Genomic DNA, 15,103 nt, shown 5'->3' with positions numbered 1-15,103 from the left:
TTTTTGAAGTCGAATTCTAGGGCTGCACTGCCCAATAGGTAGCTCTTAGCCATAGGTGGCTATTAACTTTTTTTAAAAGTGGCTATTAGAAAATTTCAAATTGTATATGTGGTTCACATTATATTTTTATTGAACAGCACTGCTGTAGAGTCTGGGACGTTTTGGTTTGGGCTTTTTGTTGTTTTTGGTTTACACATGTAGGCATGAAAGTTTAGATATCAAACTCAATTTAGTTTCTCCTCTTACCGTCACAGGGAAGGAAGCCTGTCTCTAGAGGAAACTTGTATTATTTTTGCTAACAATAAACTGAAATCAGAAAGCTGTTAAATGACCCAAACTTTTGAATGTCTCTCCCATCCTGGACCAAGTTTAGTGCAATGTCCAGATTTCAAGGGAAGGCTAGATTAGTTCCTGTTTCCAGAAAAACCTTTCAACCGTATATATTAATCAGTGAGTCTAGTCACTAGTCTTGTGTATTTTCCTTCCAATAGGAATTTAACTAGGCCCTGCATTCAATTCTTAGTGAGTTAACATCCATGACTGCAACATTCTCCTCTCCTCCCCCTATATCTAAAGTGAAAATACATCATGCTAGATGCCTGATTAGCTAGAGGCTGTCAGTATCCAACAGCAGATAAATTCCTCAGCTTCAGCCCTGCTAATGGTATTGACTTTCATCTGCCTGTGGCTTTTACTTGCTCTCTTGCTATCAGGCTTGGATGGGCTAGATCTCACAGTAAGTTTGAGACACCTCTAGAAATTGTTCCCGCTTCTTGTGTACCATAATCCTGATTTAGTGATATACAGGGTATATTTACCCTGGGTCTTGAATTCTGTGGAGCGATTACTGGGAAATTATGTGTATGTAGTCAACTTTGAAGGGTGGTGGTTGATTAGAGAGGGTAGATGTATTTTAGAATCAACTATTAAAATATGTGGAAATCTAGCACTGATGGACTCCTTAGGTATTTTAAAGGAGATTGATCCTCCCATTTTGGATGCTGTTTCTCAAGATTTTAATTTATCTAAGTTTTGTGCCATTTGGGGCCAAGAAATGAAGGGAGTTCCCTCTCGTGCTCATTAACAATTTCATAATCTAAAATTCTTCACTAAATCGGGTAGGAAATTAATTCTGCCGTCAAAGACGCCATAAGGACCAGTGCAACACTCTGGCATTACTGCATCACATTTTTTCTTCCACTTGTTTCCTAGAATGTTAACATTAGCTGTATTTATGTAGTCTGAGCATAGGACTGGGCTCTGCAGTTGACTCACAGGGTGCCTTATGTCCTCACTTATGAAGTGGGAATAACAGATACATGTACTTCTTGGGCTCTGGTGTGGATAATGTTTGCATTGTTCTTTGAGATCACAAAAGAAAACTAAGTTTATGTGCTGTAACATGTTCTTATTTTAGTGATTGGTGAATTATTCTCTGTAACCTGACTTCTGCCCATGAGAGGACCTTCCCCAGCAATCTCCCAACGCCTTATGAATAGGTGAGTCTGATAGGTTGTTCAAATACCTTGTGTAAACAGTGTAACTGTTTTGTAACTGAAATTTGTTATGGGTAATTTTGGTAATATGTCTGTAAAAGCTGTTTTACATTTTTATTTTTTTAATATAAAAACCTAGTTTTAAACTGTGTTGGCTTTTTCTGTTTTCCCACTCATTCTTCCTGAAATCTGACTTCAAGAATTTTTCTTCTCTGATTAAGCAGTGAATGGAAAAAACAAAGGCTTTAGCGTCCCACAATTGCAATTCAAATCTGACTCCAAATCTGCCACTTATTGTTGGCATGACCAATAGAAATTATTAATTTATGTGAGCCTTCGTGCTCTCATATATAAAGTAGGGATAATGAAACCAACTGTAGTAAAGTGGCCAACAAATAATAGGATCACAAGAGAAGGAAGAATGCATCATACTCTTCATGGGAGGGGGAATTAGTACATTAAGTATCAATAAGATATCCCCTAGCATGCCCTCTCTATAATTCTTTCTCAGAGTATCCAGGAACCTTCCCAGCAAAGGTGCTACTCAATAACTGTCTTGTTGACCTACATTTCATGAGGCAAATACAGACCTGTTTCAGCTTAGGAAATATAAATTTAATTAAAGCAGGTCTCACAAACTGGTAAAATGGGTTGCCTCACAGTTGGGATATTAAGTGGCTGAAGAGCAGGGAGAAGAAGAGAAACTCTTTTATGCATTCTTGTAATTCTTGAATTTTGAAACATGTAAGTATATTACCTCTTCAAAACATAGATGACTAAGATGTTTTTGCTTTATTTTGCTTATTGTTTGTTTTTAAAGGAGGCTTCATAGTCTGGTCTGGAATGTCTGTTGCTTTTCTTATTTCGGCAGCCATTCATCAAGAGTTTGGGTGGTTTAAGCACCAACTAATCATCATTGTTTACCTAATAAGCTTCTCCTAGAGACAGTTCTCTTTCTATTACTGCTGCTACCAATACCAAATCGTCCATGGAAAAAAATTGGTGACAAATGCAGTTCCCTTCATATATATGTACACACACACATACGTATACACACACATACATACACACACATATACACATATATATATGTATATACCTCCCTTAGTCAATCAGGTCAATCAGTCAGCCACCAGAGCCTGGGTATTCTATTCAGCTAGTGTTTTTCTTTCTATTTACACTGCAACCTTTATAGTTTCAGACTCTCATTGCTTCACATCTTAACTAGTATTATAATCTTCTAATACCTGGCTTTCAAACTCTACCTCCTTCTGCTGATCCTACACCTTGCTGCCAAGTTAATCATCCTAAAAGTTTGTTCCACTCCTGTCACTCCTGTGCTCAATAACCTGTAGTCACAACTCAGTGACTACCAAATCAAGTGTAAATGCTCTCACCTGGCTTTAAGGCTCTGCGATGAGGCCCTACCCTACCCTATTCACCTTCACTCCCTTTACACACGCTGTTACACATCCTGATTCATATTAAACAATTTGTCATTTTCCAGATATAGCCTGTACTTTAACTTCCTTGAGTTCATTTGATACACATCTATTAGACAAATTCTGTGTGCCAGGTACTGTTCCAGATCCAGAGACACAGATGAAAAAGAAAGGCAAAATCTCTCCCATCTTGGGGAGGGACCACATATCTTGGATGCCCTTTTTCCAGTGGTTGAAATTCTATCCATCCTTAAGGTACTGTTGACATCTCTCTCTAAAGGCTGTAGCAACTCCCTTAGCCCAGATTTACTAGTTCTCTGAGCTCCCTATATTTATTTATTTATTTGCTTGCTTATTTACTTGTTTTTGATGGCGCTTATCATATTCTGCCTTATATTTTAAGTATTTGGTTTTCTTTTTTTGCTTTTCTTATTTTTTAACTTTATTGAGGAATAATTGACAAATATAATCGTATATATTTAAAGTGCAAAACATGATTATTTGCTATACATATACATCATCATGGAATAATTACCAATATCAATATAATTAACACATCCAAAGACATACGAGTGACCAATAGGTATATGAAAAGGTGCTCAACATCACTAATCATTGGAGAAGTGTAAATCAAGACCACAGTGAGTACTTATTTTTCTTAAAAAGATTTCTGGACAGTTTGAGGTCACAGACTATGTGTTTTGTTTTTTGGTTTTTTTAAACTTACTAGTCTCCATAATGCTGAGCACAGTTCTTTATTCATAATAAATGTTCAATATTTATTTGTTTTATGAATGAAAAATCAAATGAACCTGGGATCCAGAGTTAGCCCAGGGATCCATTCTAAGCATTTACCTGTTCTCAGTGTCCTTTTCCTGTGTTCCAGTATATAATTTCTAAGCATTATTGACCCTTATGCAACTATTATCATCTAGTCATTAAAATCTACAACATTTAAGTGTTTTAATATTCAGGATATTTAGAAAATTTTTACATGGTATGCAACCATAAAATTTAATATAATAGTCTAATCAAATTTGATCATTTTAATACAACATAAACTTAATGTAATTAGTTCAAGCACCTATCATTCTAATATAGACTTTATAAACTTAAACATGGTATTCTTTCCCTTTCCTGAGAAGAGTACAATAATAATCTGTATGTAGCACTTTTTTCTGTCAGTGGCTTATACAGGTATTTTGGTCTCTAAACAGACCTATGGAATATATAGGGTAGATATCATCCCAACTTTAAAGACGAAGAAACTAAGAGAAGCTGCATAATTTACATGAGGTCAAAAGCTAATGAATGAAAAAATCCAGGATTAATTAATATTTATGGGCTTGATAATTGTGTATTTTTCCTTACTTTGAAATAATTATACATTTTCTTTCTTTAGTGAAAGAAATGATGTCTTAAGAGAAGCTGAAATTTTACACAAAGCTAGATTTAGTTACAGTCTTCCAATTTTGGGAGTTTGCAATGAGCCTGAATTTTGGGGAATAGTTACTGAATACATGCCAAATGGGTCATTAAATGAACTCCTACATAGGGTAAGTATTATACATTTTCAGTCGTTATAATTCTGTTATTCAACCTATATAGTACTTTCGTTTTACAAATGATCAGATTATTTGGGGATATATAGATGAATCAAAATAAGAATAATGAAAAACTTCACCATTTATGGCTTCTTTTGTGTTGTTAAAACTACTGTGGGGCTTCCCTGGTGGCACAGTGGTTGAGAGTCCGCCTGCAGATGCAGGGGACATGGGTTCGTGCCCCGGTCCGGGAGGATCCCACATGCCGCGGAGCGGCTGGGCCCGTGAGCCATGGCGGCTGAGCCTGCGCGTCGGGAGCCTGTGCTCCGCAACGGGAGAGCCGCAACGGTGAAAGGCCCGGGTACCGCAAAAAAAAAAAAAAAAAAAATACTGTGGAGTCAGACCCTGCATTCTAAGTGACCTAGATTATTTTGCTTAGGTTACTGTTCCTGAGGTTTACATTGAATTCGAATATCCACATGTATATATATGTAAGAGAGGAACAGGAGAGAGAAAAGATAAACTCTGCACACCATACAATTTATTGTTAGTTTAAGCCAGATTTCATTTTATGTTAAAGACAATGTAGGGTTCAAATTAAATGTTAATAATACCAGTTCATAAAGTTCTGAATTAATAGACCAAATAAATCTGAGTATCAAATACATGAGCTTTTCCAATAATAGACAATGGCATGAGCCATGTACCTTTTCCCCAAGGTATCAGTTATCTGGCTTTAATTGTGAATCCCATCAGTAAACAAATATGGCCCGGTTGTGGGGGGTGTCCTCATTCTCAAAATATGTGTATCCATCTATTGTTGTTTGCTTGCTCTCATGTTACTAAGATTATCTCTAGCCTGCAGTTTCTGTCAAGAAATATTTTTAAAGAACTCGGTCTCTTTTGTGAGGGGTGCTTTAGTTAAAACTGAGTAGTAACATAATCTGTAAAATCTAGTCACTGAACACTCCTAAATTCTGATACATCACAGTGATCTATAAGCAAACAAGAGAGAATGGGTGCCACTGTCACCACTCATGGAGTGACTTCCTCTTTATTTCGGAATACAACACATTCTGTTTGTGACAGGACCATCTGAAACAAGGGCAGAGTAAAGTAACTAGTGTCAGTGTATAAGATTTGTGTAACCAACACAGCAAGTAAGATACAAATACTAATTAAACACAGTTTCCTTTTGTTAAATGAGTATAAGCATAAATTCTAATGTTGTCTTCCCATACCCCAGCACCACAGTAGATGCTCTGGTACCCAAATTTGGAGCCCATTAGAAATTCTAGAGCCTCCTACAGGGGGATTGCTGACTCCTGGAAGGAATCATAAAATACATAGTGAGCACTCATCTACCTTCCTCTCCATGATCAAAAGCTTCCATATAGCACTATACTGCAGAGAGGCCTTGTTACTTCTTTAAACTATATAATTTTCAGAAAAAGTTACCTTTTTAAAGATTAAAAGATTCAGTTACTCAAGGGGATGGGAATCTGTGTATACAAGAGGAAGTAATGTTGAACATTTGTGTTTTGTGTTTCTTTTGGTGTCCTGTATTATTAGGTCAGGATTTATCTTGAAGCACGTTCCCCCAACCTCACAAAAGATTGATGAAAAAAATCAAAATACTATGTAAAGACAAGTATTTTGAGCCGCTCCCCTGCCAAGTTAGTTAATCAATGAACTATAAGCTGACCCATCTGCAGAAAAAAAATTCTTAAGAACAGTGTTGAGCTCAGTGGAAGCATACTTTTTCATATTATTTAGTAAAATGTACCCAGTGGCATGGTCCCTGATGATTCATAGTTGGATATTCCCAAATTATCTAATTTTTCTGAGTATGTTCATTCTCCTGGGAAGCTGTATTAAAACTTTTATGTTCAGAAAACATTTAAGAAAGTTCAGATGACTGTCACTTGTAAGTACCAGGAAATAGAAAACATTACATTTTTAATGTTTCTATGTTATATATACTTAGAAATGAAGATGATTTTTGTCTCCTTCACAAAAGCAAAACTCCCAAATGCTAATTTTTCAAGCTGAAATGCAAGTAAATATATGATTTAAAAATATGAAGTATTAATGCTTAGTAAGTAAATATATTATGGTCATAATTTTAATTGATGCAGTGGTTATCATCGTAATCAAGTATGGTTTTATATTAATAGGAAATTTAAAATATAAATTTTGAATAGAAACAAATTGTGTGTGTGTGTGTGTGTGTGTGTGTGTGTGTACACATTCATGGGCACAAGTTATTTGATAAGAAGCCATAGAATGGGAAGATGGGTATGAGTATAAATACATGTCTGGGTATTATACAGATAAAAAATAATTTAAAACTGTCTCAACTGAAGAAAGCCCCCATACCATGTAGTTGCATTACCAATATAAACTAAAAGGAAATATCAGTACTGTAAAGTCATTATTTTCTCTAATAATTGAGGAAAGTAAGATACAAGGATGTTAAATAACGTCAAATTGATAATATAACAAAATGAGTATTTTTTGCCCTGAATTTAGTTATACCAGATATTTAGTTTAATACTATATTTCCTCATGGAATATTTCATTTTCTAAGTGGAAATAAATTTGGCCACTAATTTTAGTTTTGTTTCTTTCCACATATATGAAGAAAAATGAATATCCTGATGTTCCTTGGCCATTAGGATTTCGTATTCTGCATGAAATTGCACTCAGTGTAAATTACCTGCACAATATGAATCCTCCTCTACTTCATCATGACCTGAAGACTCAGAATATCTTATTGGATAATGAATTTCACGTTAAGGTAGTTACTTTTTTTTAAAAAAAAAGCTTATCTGCATCCTTGTGTTTAATAGTTTTAAAGACTTTTTAGTTATTTCTTCTATCTTACCAATTTAATACCTCTGCCTTTTCCATAGCCCCTAATTCAGTGCCACTTCTTCCTGCTGCAGTGAGTTAGTTATTCCTAGACTACAGACATTGGTAAAATTATGGTTCAAAATACAGTCATTCTGTTCTTAATTTAAATTGTCGATTATACCTTTGTTAACTTTTCATTTTGAAATTATTATAGATTCATAGATGGTTGCAAAGATAATACAAAGGAGTCCCATGTACCCTTCACCCAATTTCTGCCAGTGGTTACATCACATATAATTATAGTACTATTTCAGGACCAGGAATTTGGCATTGGTACAATGCATGTATATAGTTCTGTATCACTTTATCATGTGTAAATTTGTGTAACCACCACAGCAATCAAGATATAGCACTACTCTGTCACAAGAAAGATATCACTTATGCTACCCCTTTATAGTCATACCTTCTCCCCTCCATCATACCTAACTACTGTCAACCACTAACCTGTCTTCCATCTCTATAATTTTGTCATTTCGAGAATACTATATGAATGGAATCATACAGTGTGTGATATTGTGAGACTGCTTTGTTCACTTAGCATAATGCCTTTGAGATCCATTTAAGTTGTTGCTTGTGTCAACAGTTGGTTCCTTTTTCACTGGTGAATAGTATTCCATGGTATGGGTGTACAAAAGTTGTTTAACCATTCAGCTGTTGAGAGATATTTTGGTTATTTTTAGTCTTTGGCAATTACAATAAAGCTCCTATGAACAGTCCTGTGCAACTTTTTGAACAAACGTAAGTTTTCATTCCTCCTAGATGAATGCCCAAGAGTGTAACTGCTTGGTCATATGGTAAGCATATGTTTAGCTTTTTAAGAAACTACCTAGCTACTTGCCACAGTGGCTGTACCGTCGTATATTCCACCAGCAATGTATGAAAAACCCAGCTTTTCTGCACCCTCACCAGCATTTGGTATTATCATAGTTTTTTATTCTAGCATTCTAATAGATGTATAGTGATATAGCACCATGGTCTTAATTTTCATTTTCCTATAATGTTGAATATTGTTATTTATTTATTTGCCATCTCTATATCCTTTTCAGTGAAACATCTCTTCATATCTTAAGACCATTTTCTACTTGGATTCTTTGCTTTTATACTATTGGGTTTTAAGAGTTCTGTATATTTTTTAGATATAAGTCCTTAATCAGATATGTAGTTTGCAAAAATTTTCTGCCAATCCAAAGTTTGTTCTTTTCATCCTTTTAACAGGGTCTTTCACAGAGCAAAAGTTGTAATCTATTTCTTTTATGATCATGCTTTTGCTGTCATGTCTAAGCACTCTTCACGAAGCCACAGGTATTGCAGATTTACTTCTATGTTATCTTCTAAAAGTTCCATAGATTTATGTTTTACATTTAAATCTGTGATCTGTTTTGAATTAATTTTTTGCATAAAGCATAAGATTTAGATACCTAAAGGCACCAGAGCAGTAGTGATTTCAGTTACCCTATATGTAACTGAAGACAGCAAATAAAAAGTAGTTGCTGAGAAATTAATACTAAATGTAACTCACTTTATTTTTACATAGTATTTTGCTACACTTCAAATAATGTACATAATTGAAGATTATTATAAGTATCCAAAAATGTTCAAATAAGTAATAAGGAAGTTGGAACAATAGAAAAATAAATATAAAAAGTGTGAGAAAAGTTAAGTGAAAAAATAAACCTTTATTGAAGGCACTCCCTCTGCCTAGAATAAAATGGAAGGAAAAGGAAGAGAGAAGCAAGCTGCTGCCTCAATACTACTTAAAAAAAAGAGGCAAATCTATTCCATCAGTTATAGAACCATACAGGTAGAAGTGACCTATTCTAGTCCCCTAATCAGCTGGTCCTCTGAATCCTCACTACAACAATCCCTCATCTCCCAAGGCAGTTACCCTGTGACAAGAGAGTGTTTAAGCTCCGTAACTGAATGACTGTGACATTTTTTTATACGATCAGTCAAAACTCCTTCTCTGTTGCTTCCACTCATCGGTCCTAGTGATAAAGTGAGTTCAAAGTCCAATTTTATTTCCACCTGACAGTCCTTCTGAGATTTGAAGTTAGCTATAATCCCCTTACTTCTCACGTACACTTTTCCCTTATACACATCTTTAGTTTCTTCAGCCAATTTCCTTATTACATAGGTTTTAATCCCAGGTGCTATCTAGATGCATCTGTGTTTAAATCTCTCTTAAATTTTGATCCTCAAAACTAATCAAAATACCCATATATACCTAACACAAGTTTGTGTGGCCAATACATTAGGGAGGTCAAACAAACCAAAATGTCAGAGTTTGGAGCAGAGAAAGGTTTATTGCAGGGCCAAGCAAGGAGAAGAGGTAGCTCATGCTGAAAAAACCCTAACTACCCAAAGGGTTTCAGCAAAGCATTTTTAAAGGCAAGGTGAGGAAGGGACACACCTTGGGTATGTGGTCAGCTCTTGCACAAATTCTCTGATTGGTTGATGGTGGTCAATCCTTAGGTGCTAGAAGGTCTGGGGATTACGTGCCCATGATCATCAAGTAGTTAATTTCTTCCATTTGTTGGTGGTTTTAGCATCTGAAAAACTCAGGAAATATGCATCAGATACTATTATCTAGGTACTTTAGAGAGGAGCTAAAGCAGTAGATATGTGGAGGGAGGTCTGTCCCAGGAAGGCCTCATAGGGTCCTGGTCAGTTACACCCTTGATGTGGTGTGATAAATGTAGAATCGTCCTTAAATACTTTACTTCGTATTCATAGTTCCTTACTAATTCGTCTTTTGGGGGGCAGTCCTATAACAACATTCAAGTTGGGCTCAGTGTCAACAAAAAACACTGAGAGGTTTTCTTTCTTTCTTTTTTTTTTAATGTATTGTTACTTAAGTCATGTCTCCTTGTCATGTACTTCACAGGATATTTTCTGGACATCATCAAAGTTTATCTTGTTAGATTTGGGTGATAACTTCAGCTCTTAAGACCTTTTTGAATGTTTTTTCTGTAGCCCAAGGATTTTTAACTTTGTCCTCCAGCTTTGTGTCATCTTCAAATTTAATTAGCTGCTTTTTTGTATCTTCAAGTCATGATTAACTATTAAGCAGTACAGAGCTCAAATCAGAGCTACACAACATGGTCTGAAAACCTCCTTTCAAGTCAATATCAATCCTTTTATTAATTAGGGCTTTTGGAGAATAAGCATTCATTTTGTTTGGAATACTCCTAAAAGAGCTGTTATACAGCCCATATTTCTCCATTTTTTTCCATTAGAATATTACAAAAGTCCTTGCTTGACTGCTTTCCCAGGTGTCATTGTTACCAAGTCCAAGTTCATACTGCTCACTGTAGGACAGGGCCAGTAAATCAACAGATGAGGTGTTGGGGCAAGGAATAGCAACTTTATTCAGAAAGCCGGTAGACCAAGAAGATGGTGGACTAGTGTCCCAAAGAACCACCTTACCCCAGCTAGAATTCAGACTAAAAGGGGAGAGGGTGTGGTTGCTTGTTGCAAATTTCTTGGACTCCTTTGTTCTTGCAGCAGTCCATGTAGGTCAGATCTTGATGTTCCTGTAAACGTCCAACAAGACAAATGTAATTGTCTGTTCTGTAACTTTTTATCTCTGTATGAATAGAAAAGTGTTATACCCTTAAAGGTCAGAGCCTTGAGAATGGGCTGTCTTGTATATTTCAGGCTATAGGCAACATTCTTAACTTGTAGCAAAAGCAATAGAATACGAAGGTTACAGTAAAAGAAACAGATCCAATATGGAGTCAGATTTATTCTTCCTTGTTACATACTCATGACTTACTCCCTTTCCTTTTCTTCCTCATTATCAGAGTGGCTTTCCCTGACAACCCGCCTAGTTCCTCTGTATCCTCATACCTTGATTAATGCTTCTCCATAGTATTTTTCACCATCTTACAAAACATTTTTTATTAATATGTTTATTGACCGTCTTCCCCAATTATAATATAATAAGCTTCACAAAGACTAAAATGTAGTCTGTTTTATTCACTGCCACCTGCTTAGCGTATGCCGTATAGAAGCATTCAATAAGTAGTTGTTGAATGAACAAATGAATGAATTCCAGATCTTCTATATATACCCGATAGGTCTGATAATTTAATAGTCAAGGATATTATTAAAGTACCTCAGACTGTTTTATAATATACAAACTGTTTTAACGTTTACTCTTTGACAGTAGTCCTACTGACAAAAAAGGAAATGAAGTCTGTCATTCCTTTATTAAGTATTTGTGGAGCAACAGTGTTGTGCTAGACATCCCAAGTACTTGGGATATGTCACATGAGGTCTGAAATTGATCACTGGGCTAATATAATTTTTCATTAGTTCTTTCTGGCTCTTTTATCAATTACTCATAAAGTAACCCTTTCATTAAATTTTTAAACCTGGGATTAAGGGTAGTCTCTGCCAATATATAGATTTGCAAAATCAATATTATTTTCCCTTCTTAAAAATCAGAATGACATTTGCTTTTCTCGTATCCTGTAATACCTCTCCATCACCATGGAGGTATTCGCGAGTATTCTAACTAAACCTGAAGTATATGTAAAATGACCTGAGATTTGTCCTTTATAAACTTTTCAACCTCCTTGGACTTTATTTTCTTCATCTCAGTCCAGAAACTATTCTTGATACAGAAAACAGAAGCAAAGTAATAGGTGATGATGATCCCTACTTTCTCTTTTTCATTGATCAGTAGGGTAGCCATGGTCTTTCTTTGAAATAAATAGAATTTAAAATAGTTTGGCTTTGTGTGTTTTTTTTAACTTTTATTAGCTTTAACACATACAAAACTGTGACCTTTCTAATACTATTCTTATAAATTATGATACTCTTTTATATGCATCCTGTGTGTCTCTACTTTTTATTTTATAAATGTCCCTTAAAAGTCAAAGTTTATCAGTGACTCATGAAAAAGTAACAGTTACCTGATCTACCTATCTTCTTGGAAGGGCCTTTAAATGAAGTGCAAAAAATCTTTTAAAATACTTAATGAAATTAAATGGAAACACACCTTGCTACAGTTTTTTGAAGTAAATTTTTATACTGGAATGCTAACCAGAAACATAGTATCTAAAAGAAAAACATATACTACCAATTAAGATCAACCAGGACTTTTCTACTTTAAAAAGAATACATTCAATTTGTTTATCTGCTGGTCAGTATCAATTAGTGCACCTTAAATACAAATGAACCTGTGGTAGGCTTATTTGAAATAAATGTTTATATGTACCATGTTTGATTTCTCAGCTATTCTGTCCATCATGTGTGGAACTTCTAAGAATACTTAAAGTTATTCCTCATAGCTTCTTACTGATAACTTTATAAATTTACAGACATGGATAGTATTATATAAATGAAAATAGCTATTCTGGTAGGGTAATAAGATTATGGATGATTTTTATGAATAGTGTGTTTTAATTTCCTCTAGTTTTTTAATCTTTTTTTAAATTGAAGTATAGTTGATTTACAATATTATGTTAGTTTCAGGTGTACAGCAAAGTGATTCAGTTTTATATATTTTTCAGATTATTTTCCTTTATAGGTTATTTTGAGATACTAAATATAGTTTCCTGTGCTAATACAGTAAATTCTTGTTGCTTTTATCATCTTTTTTAGCTAAAAAGAACCTTTACCTTTGAAATGCATGTTAAGATCTTGTATAGAATAGAAAAGTTCCTATCCTCTGTCTTCATTGCTGAATGATACCAGGACCCTCAAGAAATCATGGAACTTGTATTCCTCTCATCATATTCTTCACTTTTTTTTCTTCTCTGGAAGATCCAGATTTAATGAATCGTGTCCTTGGTATATGGTGTTTGCAATAGAGAAGGGGGACAAATATGGTTCCATGTGAAAGCCAAAGTAAATTAGCTGATAAAGGGAATTCTGATTAAGTTTTCTACGTGAGATTTAAGAACATAGATGAAGACCTTAGGTGAAGTGAAAGGAGCACATAAGGAAGCAAGCTCAGAATACATTTTCTCCAGCACTGTATTCAAACCAGTATTTAGCCCAGTAGTTTGCAATTTGTGGGTCAGGTATAAGATGGACCACATCCCAGTTTTTGTTTTTTTTTTTAACATTTCTCACTGTGGCACAGAAGTAAACTTTGCTTCTCATAGTAATGCTTATTATCCTAGCAGATGTGCAGCTGGAGTACTTTTTTTGCTTTTAGAGACTGAGTGGGAGGAATAAGAGTTTGTAGTGGCAAGTAGAAGTAAGTAGGATATTCGCTTCCCCAGAGTCTTAATACCACCTCAAAGTGTATTAAAGGCCCTGAAACTATGTACTGTGCTTATTAGTATTGTATGAATGAGAGCAATCTTTAGAGGCTTATTCCCATGTACAAGACATTAATAATACTAACACACAGGGGTCATTTACTATGTGTCAGATACTGTTCTGAGTGCTTCACTTAGAATAACTAGTTTAATATCCTCAGTACAACCCTGTGTTATGTTATTATCCCCAGTTTAAAGATGGGTAATCTGAGGCACAGAGAAATTAGAAAACTTGTCCAAGGTTGCACAGCTAATTAAGGGGTAGAAGTGGAATGTAAATCTAAGTAATCAAGGCTCTAGAACCCATGTTCCAGAACACATATTATATTGCCTTTAGAAATCAATCCAGCTTATCTTCATGTAGTGGCACCATGTTTCCTCTTGGTCTCTTCTAATTATTTTTCTTAGACTTACCCTTTTATTATGATACTGTATGAAAGATTCATATAGGCTACCCCCTCCCTTTTTGGAGTGGGGCCATAATTTTTTTTAATCTCAAATTCATCTAAACACTAAATAACTTATTTCTTCTCTTAAAGCTAGTGAACATTTTAAGAGTTAAATGATTGAACCACAAATGGTGTGCTGGATAGAGCTCATTCCACTCTGTTGACTCCTAAATTGTGCCTTGTGAAGACCTAAGTGATTTAAATTAAATGTCTTCAGAGTTTTCCTATACTCTTTTGTTCACTAAATATTGTTTCTGTTCTTACATTTTTGTCTCCCTTTTAAAAAAAAACATTGGAACGTTTTAGATACTTAGTTATAAGATATTATGTATTGATAGTATCTGCACAAAATTTACAAGTGAAGTAAAACTGTAAAGGACATATCAAAAGTACAGAATGTTTGTCAGTGATAATGCTTTAGGCAGTCCTTGTCATGGACATAAATATGTTTTATATGCTAATTATACTATTGTTAACAGATATTCTTTTAGTGGTAGGCATAAATCATATAATAATGAGTTATACTATATTGGAATTTTACTTATTTCAAACTTTAAGGATACTATTTTTAGCACATTATAAATAAGAACATATAAACCTGAGTTGTAAACAATACCCAGTGACAATCGTATTAGATGTGACTAGTTTAGCAGTTTTGTGAGGTATAGGTAAATTTTGAAAGCACATGATATAAAGCTACTTGTCACAAAAAGTGCAGTGTATATACTCATTCAGAATAAAAGGCAAAAATACTCCTGTTTAAGTTTTCAAAACTTAGTCTCTTTTAAAATTTATAATATTATGCTGAACTTCAAGTCAGTTTATATTGCTTTTAGAGTTGTTGGGTTCAGCACTATGGAATCCAATTTGTTAAGAAACTAATAGACTATTATAGAAATAAAATATTAATACATATAGCATTTACTCTGGTCTCATGTCTACATATAATAAATATAAACAAAAACAATTCTTGAATTTTTT

This window comes from Globicephala melas, chromosome 17 (assembly GCF_963455315.2).
Source record: "Globicephala melas chromosome 17, mGloMel1.2, whole genome shotgun sequence".
Classification (NCBI taxonomy): domain Eukaryota; kingdom Metazoa; phylum Chordata; class Mammalia; order Artiodactyla; family Delphinidae; genus Globicephala; species Globicephala melas.
This window is presented reverse-complemented; position numbering follows the sequence as displayed.